This window comes from Trachymyrmex septentrionalis, unplaced genomic scaffold (assembly GCF_001594115.1).
Source record: "Trachymyrmex septentrionalis isolate Tsep2-gDNA-1 unplaced genomic scaffold, Tsep1.0 scaffold99, whole genome shotgun sequence".
NCBI classification, from domain to species: Eukaryota; Metazoa; Arthropoda; class Insecta; order Hymenoptera; family Formicidae; genus Trachymyrmex; species Trachymyrmex septentrionalis.
The window spans coordinates 33,565-50,664 of NW_017306182.1; positions in this window are offsets into that span (position 1 = coordinate 33,565).

Here is a 17,100-nt window from a genome sequence, read left to right on the forward strand (position 1 = left end):
ATCTTACTAATGTGTAGGAATGTGATGATCTTGCTGGTGTGTAGCTAGGAGGAACCGTTTGATGACAGTATTGTCGGAATTCCTTCGGGCGTCTCTTCCCAGTCGTTGTCGATAAGGGTTTCGTTAGTCGTCGATTGATGCTGGATTCATCTAATGATCAGTAGTTGAACCGATGATCGGTATTCCTCTCGTCACTCGAGCTAGAGGCTTCGTCTGGATTCCTTGGTTCTCTCGGAGCGGAAAGCTCAGCGGAGGTACCGTCCAACGAGGAGAGGTGTAGCACTATCCAAAAATCCTACATCGCCAGAATCTCTTGAGAGAGTTGAGTAAATCGCACCGGTAATAATTCCAAAAGGACGATTCTTCAGGTACAGTAGATCCGTCAAGTGTGGAGACATTGCCATGGAATCGATCCCGCAGGTCGCTGCAGGTCGCCAGGATAAAACCGTAAGGCCAATCAAAAATAGGTTAGGGCTTCCGCTTTTTATTCCAGACGGAGGCAGCAGAAATGACGATGTTCGCATTTTGCGGTCTTTTTATATCATGCCTGTACATTTTTGAAACACGCGAAATTCAATCACTAATTAATTTTTTTAGAAATTACGCAAATTGATTTTATGCAAATTGATTCATGTATTCGTTGAAACATTTGCACTCTTTTTCGAAGTTTACACATTTCGAAAAAATATGTCAATTGCCATAAATATTCTGAATGCGCAAAAGTTACGTGGTATTGAATTTACTACAATTCTAACGTTCTATGTGCCAACATATGGCTGAGTATTCTGACATCCAATTGGATCATAGACAATATATCTGTCATTACTCAGTATCTTAGTAAAATTTCGTATAGAAATTGCGGAATCATTTTCTTATTAACACTGTACTCTCGAAATTGCGAATCATAATTAAGTCACCCTTTCCGTATTTCTTAGGTGTTTTATGTCGACGATACTCTTTTTTTCTGATGTTGTTGCAAAAGTAGAATACGTTGAGCTACCTGCTTGCGGATTGTTTCTCGACGGGTGAATTTATAGTGGCTTCTAAAAAATCTTTAACTCGATCAGTGGAGGGATCTCACTGCTAAATAATCAGTTTGCCAAAAATCAGTTTGCTAGGATTCTTATCGGTGGATCGATTGACAGTATTATTGATAACGTATTTTATCTCAGGCAGTATCTTGTATCATTGCCAATCTTCCTTGTTATGTCCGATAGTTTAACTATACAGAGAGCTATAATTCTGTTGACATGTTTGGTCTGACCATTAGCCTAAAGCGATCTTACCGCGATTTTAATGTGTTAAGCATTCTGGTCCTTCAGGAAATCTTTAAACTCTCGCGAAATGAAAGTACTTCAGCTATCAGATATAATAATATTTATTGTTATTATTTAGTTTTACTGTAATTCTCTGGAAGAACTTGCAGGCAACAAATGACTTTCTTTGCATTGTGGTTTTGGTAGGAAACAATTTTATAAATTTAGAAAACATTCACAATTAATATTATATAATAAATTTTTTAAGTTTTTACTACTTGGTTATCTACTATGGACCATAATGATTAATATGAATGGTTTCGAATAAAAGATTTCCTTTCGGAATTGGATGCAAATGTCCCTCAGACATAAGTGAAAACGATATACATTTTAAGCAGTATTACGTTCAAAACTCCACAATTCTTTTCCTCAATTAGAATTTTTGTCACCATAAAAGTTAATTTTCATCACGAAGAGTTATTAACACCGGTAGACCATTTGTTTTTATCATAGGAGATTAGAATAGTGACAAGCCGAATAACATTCGCCTTTTTAGACTAATAAATCCACTTGAGACGAAGTTATTGAATTAAATATTTGAACCAAGTGCCGGATAGACGAACTTTGTCTCGAGGAACAGAAGATGTAAATAGATTAAGAATTATAATACAAACTGAAATAGCAGTTGTCTGTAATAAATGACACAGTGGCTCTAAACTATTGAACATCCGGCAAATAGTCGATGACCGAAATTGCCTTAGACACATACTCCAGTATCCCAGGAGTTTAGATGCAACAGCAGTGTCGTACACAATCTTCGCATTTTTCACGAATTCGAAGAAATCAATACGTTCGTCGAATCGCATCAATCATTTTACGGGAGCCAACATGGCCCTATCTCGTTGTAGTACCGAAATAAGACCTTGTACCATGCCTCTCCATAGGTACCAAAAATAAAAGACCTTATACCATGTTTCTTATAAACTAAATCATGTCGCAATTCATCCAGTGGATTTTCCGCCGACTCCAATCTTTGAGCAATGTCTTTAATTTTAGAATCTCGGCACTGTAACACCATGGGTTTCACTCAAATGGGTTGTCCTCAATCACCAATATTCCAAAAAACTTAAGGCATCAACATGAGCTATTTTTGGCTGATGAACTACTTTAAAATCAAAATTTTTAAGTTTAAGGCTTCATCTTGCTATATGAACGTTAATATTACGTTTTTCTAAAGTCTGAGTAACGGCGCTACAGTCAAACAATAACTGTAAAAGATATATCCTGTAAATAGATTTGAAACCTACGCAAAGCGTATACAATAGCAAGAGTTTTTAATTCGAAACTGTGGTATCGTGATTCAATTTTGGTAGTCTTGTACAATAAAATATATGATGCAAAATATATGATTTTATTATCTTTTTGCTTTTGTACAAGAATTTCTCTGAACATATGTAGTCAGCATCAGTGCTTCCACCAATTTATTTTTCAATGTCACGAACGCAAGTCGCTCCTCATTTTCATTTAAAGACAGTTTTTTTTTTTTTTTTGAGAAGACGATATAGTGATCGAGGAATAACTGAAAAGTTTTTAATAAACTTTTGAAAGTATGAAGCTAGCCCGACAAAAGAATGAACTTTCTTAATGATCTTGGATTCGGGAAAATTCTGCATCGCCGTAATGCCTCTATTTGTCGATTGTATCCCTTCATATAATACTTTGTATTCTATCTCTGTATACAAGAAAGCACATTTCTCCAGCTTCAATTCAAGTTTGTTGTTAACTAAAGCTATGAAAACTTCTTATGAGACATTAAAGTGCAACTCCAATGTTTTAGCAACCAAAAAATATCATCTATATAAACAACAATGTTACTATTAGTTCCGCCAATGCTTAAAGCATTGAATCAACTGAAGTTTTAAGACCAAACGGCAATTGCATAAACTCGAATTGACCTAATGGAGTTACAAATGAAGTGTACTTTACCGATTCCGGCATCATTTTAATGCGATAGAAACCGTCCTTAAGATCCATTGAACTAACCCAGATAGCACAAAGACGTCCACTGTACGTCTGCTGGATATCCGTTTCTGGACATTGGGATGTCCATAGAAAGTCCAAATTGTGTCCGTTGGATGTTCCGATGGACGTCCATGGGACATACACAACTTTGTACGTCCATAGACTGTCCAAAACATATCTAATTTTGGGCTATTATGAACATGTTATGGACTAATTTTGGACATCTTTTTCTATTGAAGAGCTTGCTGCAATAGTGATCAGAGATCACTATAGATTTTTGTTTGCGTCACATGTTCCAACATGTTCCTATCAGAGCTCATACTCACCCCGATGAGTGCGTTGAAGTAAGTAGGAGCTATGGTAGGAACATTTTAGAGCATGCGACACAATCAAACCCTCTATATATATATAGATATTTATTAGAATATGCTAGTATATCTCCTGACTCTGTTTGTCTTATTAATTTTCTTCGTTTTCATCAAATGTGAGCTCAATATTGTAGCAAATGCGTCCTTAATTTTGAATTTGATTAAAAATATTTAAAAATATTGAATAGTTCATAAGAGATATTATAATTTTTTGAAATTAACTAATTTTATTCGAGTAACAATAATTCTGCTCAAATATATATTATACTTAGATATTAATTATATAACGTCACATATAATATACAATATATCTTTTGAATAGACTTAATTAAAAATAAAAATAACTAATTTATATATTATAGGTATAAAATAATAAATTATTCAATACAAATATAAAGACTATTAATAATATGATAAGATAAAGTAGGTTATTCAATACTTTTTGGTTCTTGGTTTGCAAGTTTTCTCTCAATTACATCAGATCTTTCTTTTGCTCTTCTTAGCCATTTTTTAATAACTTCTTTTAGGTCTTTTTTTGTAAAAGTCTCATTGTATGCTTCTTCTGCAGCATAAAAAGCATAAAATATATATTCATAAATAAAAATATTTTTAAGTCAAATATTTATTTTTAGAAGTTTTCCCGGGTTATCATCACGTTTAGAATTTCTTACTTGTCAATGTTTTGCAAACATTATTGTGTGCTTTATTATAGCTGAATCAATTTAATTTCTGACGTATGTCAAACCTAGAGATTCTAACAGATAGAAATAGAGGTCGACCAATGCCGATCATGATTAGCTCTGTCATGTTGTTGTGAGTAATAGCATATTCGATTTACTGACTCGATCCGATTCTGAATCAATGGTTTGTTCTGTTTAACTGCAAAGGAAGAGCTAAATTGTAAGAAATGCAGCTAAAAAACAGACCGTTGACTCGGAGTCAGGTCGAATAAATCGAATAAAAGAAGTGCTGACCAGCTTGTTGTCAATTCTCCTTGATATTGGCGCGCATTTTCAAGATCACGTGATTTCCGATTTCACAACATTATGCCGGGCTTTGGCCAATCTTTTTGTAGGAACCAAACCTGAGTAAGTAAATATTTACTAAATATTGGCAATTTAAAATCTGGTGATGATTCAGAAACCTAAAAAATTAGACAGGAAAAGTTACTTTAAACTCCTAATTTTTAAATTTAAACAATATTAATTACTTGCCGATTAACATTTCCGTTAATTTCAATTCCTGGAATTTTTGTTTGTATTTTTTCCCCAAATATATATATCTAATTATATCTATCGGCCAACTTATTACTTAGAAGTTGACTCAAGTTTCGTCTCATAAATAGGAATGATTACCACTAGTATGAGATACTTGTGCAACCTGCAACATATTTATTAATTAAATATTTGAATTTCATAATATACATTGCTGTACTTTGTAAACCTTTATTTTAATTTAAACTACTATCAAAAATCGATGTAACAAACAATTAAAAATACTTTTATGCATTAATTGCATGCAAATACAGCAAAGTACAAATATGTATAAGATAATAATAGAAGATAATAATACAATTTAAAGCGCCTGACTAATCAAGCGACTCTTAATATCAAAACAATATTATCGATATCTTAAAATTATTCTGATTTTTCAAGAATTGCTCGACCTCTTTTAATTCTTGTTCTATTTTTAGTGGGAGCACGAAAGAACAGAAAATTGATTTCTCTCCTCGAGTATTGTTATTAGAAGCTTAATGAGTTAGAACAGTATTTTTAATGTCTTGTATGTCTTCAGAAGTTTGCCATAATTGAGCTCCAAAATAATTCTGTTGACGAATTATCTCTTTAAAATACGAGTACATCTCTGAAAAACTAATCATTAACAATGTTATGTAACCACGTTATACATGTAAGAAAATTAAATGTACCATTCTTATTCTACATCTGAGCATGTACTGGACATAACTGGCATGTGCATCTCACAGAATTATTCAATAAAGAATTATTTTCAATATTGTTATTCTGCTCCGCAGCAATCTATTTACCTGGAGTTTATAATGGTTCTACAAAATAATAAAATTGAATCAATAAATTAGATATGTAAACCAAATATTTTTATATAATAATAATAATAATAATTGCAATTTCCGTGTCGCACATAAATCATTGCTGCGCGCGATTTGTTGAACGTAAACAAATATTGTTATCGCACTTCAGTGAACACCCGTCTTTCATCAAGTGGTGTTATGCGCGCAACATAAAATCGTGCAAATATCCGGGTTCTATTTATTTGTCTTTAGATAGGTACATTGGAAAGTATGTCGTTTTGTGTAATTCGATTATGAATGCATTTTTTTGACGAAACGCTTCTCTAAAGAAATATATATGATGATATTAGGATCACAGTTTCTAGATATTGTTGTTAATAAATATATCTTTCGTATGATCGAGTATTCAAGACGGATTACATTTAGAAGATCTATAGAAATATCATGTATTTGTTTGACTTCTTGATCAATTTGATATCTTCTCGTTTCATGATTCTCTAAAACATATGTAAATAAATAGGTATTTATATTTCAATATAACATATTTGTTTAGTGTAAAATATTTGTATAATGCAAAATACTTGAAAAAGGAAATATGTACATGTGTACTCAAAATATCGCATACACAATGGTTAATAATTAAGTTTATTATCCATAAAAAGAAAATATTTCTTCATTGGATAATTTTGCAATTACAATTAAATAATAATCAATTCCCAAAAATTTATATACACAATAAGATTTTTTATTATTAAAAGGTAGATTTATTTCTTGTTAAATTATTAATATTTAAATGAACTTTTTAAAGAAGGAGACGTAAATATAAGGGAATCTGAATTCCCGTTTTGTCTTCTGAAGATGAAAAAAGCTGCCGCTGTCTGATTCTTCTTTTCTTCGTTAACTGAAATTTTGGAATTCAAATCTGACGTGCATTCAGCCTTCTTGCATTTTTCTCTCATGTAATTTTCTAAAAAATGTAAAAATTAAGATTGAATTTATGTAACAGTATATAATTGTCATAATAAGTATATAATAGTAATAATAAGAATATATAACTATATTATACGAATCTTAGACTATAATATTGTAACAATTAAGTTTAAATCGTATTTATAAATATAAATTATAATTATAAACATAGGTAATACATCATTTTTATTAATTAAAAAACTTTGAATACTATGTACGTTTTTTATACAAAATAATTCGAACGTTAAATTAATATTATAACCATAATATAAAATATACTCGTATTCAATTCCAAAAAATTTATTCTGAATAAAAAACAAAAAACTGATATATAATATTATAATTATATGCATGATTATTATCATAAGTGTTATTTAAAAAAATGGTCACTTTACGAAGGCCAATGTGTATTTGGATCTTCATTTTTTCGAATCATTGTTATCACTTTATCATGCTGGAAAGGTGGCCAATAACATTGTTGATTAAAGATCCATGAAGTTGGTACGGTTTCGACTATATTTTCGTCGATAAATTTTACTATAGTCCACGATAATCCCGACATTTTTTATCTATAAATAATATAATAACAGCACTATTCGTGACCACAGTGAATAAGTCCCTTCATAATGAAAAAAGCTTAGAAAGCTTAGAAAGAGTATGCAAATCAAACTCGCGAGTCTTCTGAAGATTCCGAAACTTTTGAATATGCTTTCAAAATGGGTCTCTGAAAAAGCTGTAACACTCATATGTGCTCTCAGGGGTGCGTTTCAAAATATAATTAAAGTAATCAAACTCTATAATTATGTGACGTGAACTATAAAGTTTTTGTTACTACAATAATAATATATTTTGAAACGCATTTTAGATCGTACGGGAGAAAGTCAAGCAACGCTAGATGAGGCTACAATTTAGGTAAATAGTCGCTTGAGAACACAGTGAAATTTAAAACAATTAAAAAAAGGCAATCTTAAATAATTATTTAAAATTATACGCATTTTCGCAATTGTCAAAATAATAAAAACGTGCTAATATATAATAATAAGAAACGGGCTAATGAGAGTGAAGCGCTGTAAGCGTTGCGCAAATTTTATGTGTAAATCTTCAATTTATTTGGACGTTTTGATGCAAAACATTAGCCCGTTTTTTCACGTTTTTATTACTGTGAAATTTATTCTTAAATATTTTGTAATCATAATTCTGTCATATGTACTTCGGAACGTGATGCTCAATACCAGGTGTACAAGTATGAAATGCGGATTTGAGAAAACAGATGGCGCATCAATGCAGTGTGTGGTATAAAAATTTGACTGTTATTCCATTTTGAAGTGCCATCAACAAGTCAGACGCGCACGAGTGATAAATTGAAAAAGTGTTTGAATAGTGTTGTGTTGCTGTGTTCGATATGTTGAAATTTATACCAAACAAAGAGCATTCACGGACAGCATTAATTTTTTGTTTTTATTTGAAGAAAACTGCTGCTGAATCATACCGATTACTTCGAGAAGCTTATGGTGAACATGCTCCATCGCAAGATACGTGTGAACGATGGTTTCGGCGTTTTAAAAGTGGTGACTTCGATGTTGCAGACAAGGAACACGGAAAACCGCCAAAAAGGTACGAAGATGTGGAATTGCAAGCATTGTTGGACGAAGATGATTCACAAACACAAAAACAACTCGCAGAGCAATTGAGCGTTAGTCAACAAGCTGTTTCCAATCGCCTACGAGAGATGGGAAAGATTCAGAAGACCGGAAGATGGGTACCGCATGAGTTGGACGGCAGGCAGATGGAGAGGCGCAAAAACACATGTGAAATTTTGCTTGCACGATACAAAAGGAAGTCGTTTTTGCATCGTATCGTTAGTGGGGATGAAAAGTGGATTTATTTTGAGAATCCCAAGCGCAAAAAATCATGGGTAGACCCAGGCGCATCATCCACATCGACCGCAAGACCGAATCGCTTTGACAGAAAGACAATGCTCTGTGTTTGGTGGGACCAGAAGGGTGTGATCTATTATGAGCTGTTAAAACCTGGTGAAACGGTTAATGCTGGACGCTACCAACAACAATTGATCGATTTGAACCGTTCGCTGCTTGAAAAAAGACAGAATACCAAAAGAGACAACACAAAGTCATTTTTCTTCATGACAATACTCCATCACATACGGCAAAACCGGTTCGCGACACGTTGGAAGCCCTCAGCTGGAAAGATCTACCCCATGCGGCTTACTCACCAGACTTGGCTCCTTCTGATTACCACTTGTTTGCATCGATGGGTCACGCACTTGCTGAGCAGCGCTTTGGTTCGTACGAAGATGTGAAAAAATGGCTCGACGAATGATTCGCGGCAAAGGGGGAAGATTTTTACTGGCGTGGTATTCACAAATTGCCCGAAAGATGGGAAAAATGTGTAACTAACAATGGAGCATACTTTAAAGCTCTTTTTATCATTCTTCCGAATTTAACGTATTTTTTTTTTAAATCCGCATTTCATACTTGTACACCTGGTAATATTAATAATAAAACTGAGAAGGGCGAGATTAATTATTGTTTTCAGTTTTCACACCAGTATAAGAAAATAAGAAATACAAAAATAAAATTGTTAGTTATATTGAAAACATTTTTATTTATTTTCTAATTAGAAATTAGCGAAAATTGTATTATATGAATTATTTCTGTATAGATAATATTAGAATTGTAGTAATAACTTACAGAGATCTCGCATATAATTCATTGTAAATAAACTATTTTAAGTGTAAAAGGGGAAACACAATATACTGATTTTTATATTTTAATTTTAAACATTTCTATACAATTTGCTCTAAATTCCATATCTATAATTTTTTGGGATTATTATTGTAATTAAATAAATATCCAATTTAGATGATTTGCAAGATTCGGAATAAAAATCAATCTTATATTTATATCCAATTATAAAATTACCTTCATTACTCGAAATAAAATTCTTAATAATAACAATTGTTCCATCGATTAAACAACAGCGATTATCTGATTCTTCTAGTTTCAATCTATAATATAATTTTTAAATATTATTTTACTGAATTGACTATGTATGTAAAAATTTAAATTTAAATTTAAATTATTGACGAATAGACTATTAAAATGTGAATTGTGAAATTCATTACTAACTGTCTTCGGTTTCTCATTACTATAAAGACAAGAATTTTGTTTACTTATTTGGTGAACAATTTGTTCCAGTATTTTATCATTTTTATGCATCATTCTTAATATTGTCTGCAAATAATTTTCAAATGAAAATGAATTAAATTCCTGTAAATTTCCAAATTTTATTGCGTCATTATGAAGGTGTAATAAGTTGTGAATGTTGGATGATGCATTTTTTTGCCGTATAGAATCATAAAAGTATTCACAACATATTCTAATAATTATTTAGCATAATAACAATCCAAGTGCTTTGAATTGGATAAAATTGTAACAACTACGTGCAAAGTTAAAAAATTTTATGTATTTGTCACAAGTAATTATAGATTTTAAAGTAATAGGTCCCGTATATAATAAAAATGTCCTGAATTTAGTTGCTTTCCATCTTTTACATTCAAATAATAATCGTGGCTTCCGATTAATTTCATGTTATTATTCTTTTGAACTTATAATAATTTCAATAATTCAGACATTTCATTATATGATAATTTGGAACGGGGTGTTCCAAGTAGGATAGAATGGCGGGTTCTAATCCAGAGGACTACAGGGGAGCGCGGAGCGCGGGGGTACTCGTTTGCTCGGAGGAAGGCGCGGGAGAGAGGGGAAGGTCCCCGCCGCCGCCGCTACCGCAACACACACACATATTGTATATTATATTAAAATCAATTCATGACGAGCGTTGATCACCACACGTCTGTAAACTTCCAGCAGTATGTAGAGCGGTACACAGAAATTAAAGTATCTGGCCGCAGTAGTCTGCGCATCCCAGCCGGCATTCCACAGAATCACGCTTCTGTTGAATGACACTGTTACATAGTTTTTGAGCGTGCAAGTTACGCCCACGTTTCTGTTACGATCAATCTCCACACTGTTGAGTTCATATCGAATCTCATCGAATATAAACGCGACGCAATTATTTCCCAATTACACGTTAGCACCCTGGACCACTTTGTTCTTCGTTTCCCCTCAACGTATAAAAAGCTTTCGTACGGCAGTGTGTACAGATCCTGTTGTATGGGTATTCTTATCTCGTCGCTGTACCTGAACGTTGTGTTGGCGAACGGGTTGTACGTGTGAGTCTCAATCTTGACGATGCGTCGAAGATCGGCTCGTCTTTAATGTTTAGGATATCAGTCATCTCAAATGTTGCGCACCGCGAATCCCAAAGACTTTAAAAATGTAACGTTCGACGCGCTGAGCTTCTTCTTCTTCTTAATGCAGTTGAATGAGCGAGTGTCATCGAGCTATGACGTCGTCGGCCTTGTAAAGAATACATTATCTCTCTGCATGCGCTTCGTTCCGTTCAGCTCAAGCATCTCACGCTCACGTTATCACTGTTGACGTCGTACGTGCAATCTAACGGTGATCTCTTCTCCTCGAAAATCAAGTAATCGTCCGTTCTGGTCGACGACGCGTATCGTTAGATCCGTAATGCTCCGTGCGATGATCGGTAGGATAAAATGATCTGCGCCTTTCCGATATCTTATATCCCGGCGGCACGCTCGGCGAAAATTCGTGTATCGTGTGCGCGCTTTTGCCGTTGCTGTACGCACCCGCGGTCACGTTACACTTTACGCGGATAACGTTTACGTTCATTATGTTGATCGACATGTCCGATTCGTGCCATCTTCGCGGTCGCAGTATACGCTTTGACAAGAATCCCAGCGATCCAATGCTGTTGGGCTTATCAAAGTTTATCCTGTATGCCCATCTAATCTCGCATCTCATTGTGTTGTAGTTTGCTTCGGAATTGTAATTTTCGCGTCGTTTTTGGTGAAATAAAATTTGTTATTCAATTCGTTCACGTTCAGTATTGTGTGATAAGTCTTAAAAATCACCAGACCGAACTCGTAATCGCCGTCACTCAAATCTATGGTGGGAAAGTAGTTCGCCGCAAGGACGGTGCTCTTCCCGCTCAGCGTAAGCGTCAGTGACATGATGGTGTTCAACTAATACAGAGATTTTACAGCATCTCGTCGAGCATTTTAAATTCACGCGTGTCTACCGTTTGTAGAAACCGCAGGCACATCTGTCCGCAGAAGCTCTGATCGTACGTCTGATAGGACGTGCGATTGTTCTCGTCATAGCACCGTTCCCGAAATATCGCAGCAGTTCCTTGAGAGGTCGAAGATTACCGAAACTGTCAGAGTAAGTACGACGCGGTTGTTTCTCTTCGCGTACGCTACCCAGATCCCGTCGCATTGTCCAGATTCAAGATACCGCTTTCGTTTCGACGCGCACCACTCGTCGGTAATGCGTTACGCATGAAAACGCCTCTAAAGTATGCGCATACGTCTCGCGAGCTCGTTTAATTGCACATTGGTAGTTGCGCCAGACGGCATTTTTATTGGCGTTTTTTTTGTCTTTGCAGCTACACCATGTCTATGTTTGTACTGGCTGAGATCGGACAGTCCGCTTTCGTATTTGTACAGAGCGAGATACAGTCCGCAACCTTGTTCCATCGCGCGGTCGTGACGTTGCAGCTCTTCGAGTTGACGTCGCGCGGTTTTGTTGTCATTTACTACTTTCGCCACGCTGGCTGCCACACCGATCAAGGAACCGAGAGCGCCCATCATTGGCAGAAACGCGCCGCCTCATTTCGCTGGAAGTATCCGCTTTTTCATCGCCTTTTTCTTCGTCGTCGTCTTCTTTTTCGGTTTTATGCCCATGCCGATCTTGGTCTTGGCTTTCATCGCTCCCCAGATGGCAGCAGCGACGGCTCTCTCGCCCAGAGCCGAATCACTCGCGGTAATGCGTTTCCGCGCCTTCTCGGCTAGTATATTGTCTGCAGCGTGTCTATCGGTAAGATCGTTGCTATGCGAATACTCAATGTCATGTTCCCGACACGCCGCGTCCAGCGGATATATGCCCGCGTCATCTCTACTGGCTAATCGCTTCGCAAGTCGAGTGCCTGCAAAACTGGTAGCCCGGAATATGTAACTCGAAAGGAAGCGTGTTTACAGCTTGATTCAACAGACTATCGCCCGGCGCTGACATTCGTTACAGTCCTTTAACTTAGGTGCGGGACCGTCGATGTGCGTTTGCTGCCACGGCTGATTATAGTGTTCGTCGCACCGACGATAGGTTCGAACCTCCGAATCTGTATTCACGTGTTCCGGAAGCTGGTCCCAGACGTGTTCGATGTAATCGCCGTACACGTGTAAGAGTACGACCTTCGGTATACGAGGTCTGGCTATTAAATAACGAGACTGCTTATGAAAAAGAGTTTTATTTTAAAAATTATTCTACAATTGAATGCTCCCCTTCAATGTACTTCCCTCCCCTCGCCACACACCGTTCCATTCGTTTTTTCCATTGATCAAAGCAATGCTGGAAGTCTTCTTTTGTAAGAGCATTTAGGAGCTCCGCCGATTTTCGCTTCACCTTTTCCATCGACTCGAACCGGGTTCCTTTCAAGGCAGACTTGATCTTCGGAAACAGGAAAAAGTCACAGGGTGCTAAATCAGGCGAGTACGGCGCGTGTTCGAGCACTGAAGTGCCTCTAGCAGCTAAATAACGCTTCACAGACAGCGCGTTATGGGCAAGTGCGTTGACCTGGTGTAAGATCTACGACTTGTTTTTCCACAACTCCGGCCGTTTCTTACGAACTCGCTCTCGCAGTGTTGCCAAAACTGTCAAATAGTAAGTTTGGTTTACAGTTTGACCCTCTGGAACCCATTCAGTCATCTCATTGATTTTGGTCACTGTTTGCGGAGTTGAAACAGAGACAGGTTGACCTGGACGTTGGTCATCTTCGGTGCTCTCTCGGCCTTCAGAAAGCCGTTTATACCATTCGAAAACACGCGCACGAGATAGAGAATTCTCACCATAGGCCTCTTTCAACAACTTATAGCACTCAGTCGGAGTTTTTTTAATTTAACGAGAAATTTCACATTGATCCGTTGCTCGTGTTTTTCGTCACACATTATTATCGGCACGAGAAAAAAACAAGTTCATTTCTAACCTCTATAGAAAAAATACTACTACTGCGACAAAAACGTGTTTTCGTACTGGAATAGTAGACACTTCCAGCTATCCAACGCTGCATTCGTTTCCCACCCTATCCCTCTAGGACGCCTTCTGCGCGCGCAATCTCGTTATTTAATAGCCAGACCTCGTATATTGTAATTGCTCGGCGCTCAAGTTTCGAATATCGGAAGGATGACTCAGCGCAAGATACATTTTGCTACTGCGCGATTCGCGGGATTTGCACGTCTTTAAATAGTCGTTCGAGAGCACACGTATTTAAATAGTCGTTCGAGAGCGCACAGCCTGTAGTGTGAACATAAAATTCGTGCTGCAACCGCTGATGATATGCGTCACGAACTGTGACGCAAAATCGCGAATGATGGGAGGTAGCGCGGAGAAGCGCAAGCACGGCGAAATGCTGCCAAGTATTATACACGATCATTTGCGGTCCGACAAATTGCGGTAAAACCAACGTTCTCATAAGCTTACTCGAGAGTCCGAACGGCGTTCATTTCGAGAACGTGTACATCTATTCGATATCGTTGCAACAGTCAAAGTATCAACATCTCGAAAATGTGTTTACATCTATCGACGAAATCTACTTTACGTTCTTCAACGACCATGACGTCGTTCCACCGAGCGAGGCTTGTCCAAATTTTATTTTTATCCTTGATGACGTGGCTTGCGACAAGCAGGATGCGGTGAGTGAATACTTTTCGATGGGTTGCCACGCGAACATTGACTGCTTCTATCTCTGTCAGACGTACCCGAGGATACCTAAACATCTGATACGCGATAACGCAAACCTTCTGATCTTATTCAAACAGGACGGTACCAACTTGAAACACGTTTACAACGATCATGTAAATACAGACATGTCGTTCAACGAATTTTGCGCGTTGTGCTACGCCTGTTGGGAACAGAAATATGGATTCGTTGTGATAGACAAAGACAGTGCGCTCACAAATGGACGATACAGAAAAGGATTTCACGAGTTCGCGATACCGTAACGCGACCAGTCGTTGTCGATACTTAGTCACAGACGAACATGGCAGATGTGCGCGAGCGTGAAAAAATCGTGAGAGCGATCGAGAAGACGAGCGAATCGATCCGCAAGAAACATCGCGCTCTGAAGACCGATAGAATCGAGGGGGACATCGAGTTGAACAGACGTTTTAAGCCTCTTATCGAGCCTCTGCGACTTTTCGTCGACAGCCCCGACGTGCGCGCAACAAAGAGAGAGTCGCGCGACGAAGATGCAGCGTCTGCCCATAAACGCGAGAGGAAGGAGGAAGAGGAACAAGAGGAGAGAGAAGAAGCGAGCGAGACGTTCGAGCGTTCCACGACTCTGCATAAAGCCAATAATCAATCGCACGATGATACAACCAATAACCTCCATCCCGCGTGCCAAAATCTTACCAACGATAGAGTCGTTGGAGAACGTTTTCGAAACGACGGAAGATTCGCTAGCGACGAAGGTTCAAAATCAGCTGCAAACGTCGGAAGGTCGAGAAGCGTTACGAGCTGGTTTGGGCCCGCTGGGTCAAAAGTACGTCGAAGCTGTCCTGAGGGAAGCGCGAGATAAAGAGAGCGGTATAGATCGCGTGTACAGCGTTTACCTACACAAGGATGGGCTGATGTTTGGCAAGAAACGTTTCGACGTGGATGACGCGGACAACATAATTATCGACGGCGTACGATACGCCGGTACACCAGGTCTTTACGACTTGATTTTCAAGAGAATTTCCGACGATACTATCTACACGGAAGACGATATGCACAAGTACAAGAGCATGCTGTTGGTGACGAACGCGCACAAACACAAGTACCATTCACAGGGTCGATTATTGAGCAACAGGGGATACAAGTACAAACACGTAATCGCGCCGTTGATGTCGGTCACACCCAAGAAACAGAAAAAAAATCTAGAAAGGGATTACCTCACGCAATGACATTGAACGACAACGCGATCGATTACGTGCACTGGGATGATCCCAACGAGCTGGTGGATCGTCTACGATTGCTCGACGCTTCGCACCGAGCAGGCAACAACGCTCACGACAACGAGATGCTGTCGATTATCGAGGAACTTCGCGAAGCCGGTCTTATTATAAATTAAATCACGTATTCATAAAACGAATCAGTCGAGTGACACGAGCAAGAAAAATACATTAATTTCTTATACTCTGTGTATTACACGTGGAATCATGAAAAAGAAATCCGATGAAAAGAGAGAAAATATTAGCTCCGAGAAACGTCGGCTCGTCGAGGAATTGCACGCTTCGGCGAGAAGAAATTTTCCGCGAAGGCGTGTCATAGTCCGGGAGTACGACGATCTGCGGCAGGCTGATATCGTTGAGATGCGCCCGTACTCGAATTTCAACAGAGGCTACCACTACATACTCACCGTCATCGATGTGTTGAGCAAGTACGCGTGGGCCGTTCCGCTCAAGAGCAAGGGTGGAAGCGAGACGGCGAACGCTATCGCTGAGATAGTTCGAGAGAGCGAAAGATGTCCGAAAAATTTACGAACGGATATGGGGAAAGAATTTTACAATGCAGATGTACAGAATATCTTGAAAAAACACAACGTTAATCACTATTCCACGTCTTCGACGTTGAAAGCGTCAGTGGTCGAGCGGTTCAATCGCACGCTCAAAAACGACATGTGGAAGATGTTTACACTCAACGGCAATTACAAGTGGGTCGACGAGCTGCCGCGTCTGGTCAGATTACAACGCGCGCAAGCATCGCACCATCGGCATGCGACCCTCTGACGTAACTTCTGCGATCGCCGAAAAACTCTTGGGCACAGTGTACAGTGCGATAAAGATAGCAGATCCTGCAAAATTCAAAGTAGTTGATTCAGTATGCGTGAGCAAGTACAAGACGATTTTTGAGAAGGGTTACACACCAAATTGAACCACCGAGGTATTTACGATTGTTAAGGTGCAGCGTGCCAATCCCGTAATTTATTTACTCGAGGACTATCGTGGAAAATCCGTCGCTGGAGCGTTTTACGAGCACGAGTTGCATCGCGCTACTCATCCGGACGTGTATCTCGTGGAGAAAGTGTTGCGCAGGAAGGGCGACAAAGTGTACGTCAAGTGGCTGGGATTCGATGGATCGCACAATTCATGGATACACAAAAACAATGTTATTTGATAAATTTTTAATTGATATTTTTTGTATACATATAACAATACGAGGGGGGACCCATAAGTTCCGGGAATTACGCTGTGGTGGGGAGGGAGAGTGGGGGAACCTATTGTTTGACCACATGTCCG